Source organism: Sinocyclocheilus anshuiensis, unplaced genomic scaffold, assembly GCF_001515605.1.
Source record: "Sinocyclocheilus anshuiensis isolate Anshui unplaced genomic scaffold, SAMN03320099.WGS_v1.1 scaffold2305, whole genome shotgun sequence".
Classification (NCBI taxonomy): Eukaryota; Metazoa; Chordata; class Actinopteri; order Cypriniformes; family Cyprinidae; genus Sinocyclocheilus; species Sinocyclocheilus anshuiensis.
This window is the reverse complement of record NW_015552535.1, coordinates 2,892-3,681: the sequence shown is the minus strand read 5'-3', so window position 1 is coordinate 3,681 and position 790 is coordinate 2,892. Positions and strand designations below refer to the sequence as shown.

Here is a 790-nt window from a genome sequence, read left to right as displayed (position 1 = left end):
GTGTGTGTGTGTGTGTGTGAGGTTGGTTGTTGTTTTGATCTGTATTTTGATACCTGCTATCTTTCCAAACTGCTGAAATATCAGCCATTGGTTGAAGCCATCCATCAACTTGACTATCATTGTAAGTTAATCACCCTAGTATTTGGAAGCTTAGGTCATGTGCACAAGAATGTGATTAAAGGTCTGCAGTTGAGTGGATTGCAAAAAAAGAAAGCAAAAAAACTCGCAAAATTTTGTTCAGGTTCAGCCACTATAGGGAGTATGCAAATATGGAAACGAAGATGTTTTGTCTATCCTTGAGTGTTGAATGTTATAAATATAAGGACTTGTGAATGTATGTTAGCCATGTGTGCCTGTCATCTTGCAAACTGACTTCCCAAGGTATTCGGATTCCGTTTTTGTTGCTTGTCTTGCAGAAAGATACTAACTTTTCAATCTGCTACGTTACTGACTGTACTGACAAACTATGCTGACACCGTGTCTGCGCTGCAACAGAACGCGTCAAAGCGACCGTTGAAAATCATTTGAACTTCTGTCAGCACGTCATAAATAGAACGAGGCATCAGTTTACTGAATCCGGTGTAGACAACATAATGGGTTCTATTCTACACCGGACGCGAGTGGCGCGACAAAATACAATAGAATTCTATTGTATTTTGTCGTGCCGCACGATGTGATGTGACCAATGTGATAAGCAAGAGTTTTGTGCCGCGGCGCGGCCGGTAAACACCAGCATTGAGTGGCCGCGATCAGCTCCGGTGGCCGTAACACAGGCTTTAATGCGCCGCAG

At 42.9% G+C, this 790-nt stretch overlaps 1 protein-coding gene across 1 annotated transcript in view; it reads left to right on the top strand.

The window, feature by feature from the left end:
• The window catches only part of LOC107663745 (laminin subunit alpha-1-like), a gene marked incomplete at its 3' end in the record, with an annotated part of 23,200 nt that overhangs the window by 20,986 nt on the left and 1,424 nt on the right, over positions 1-790 (top strand). The window lies entirely within an intron of this gene.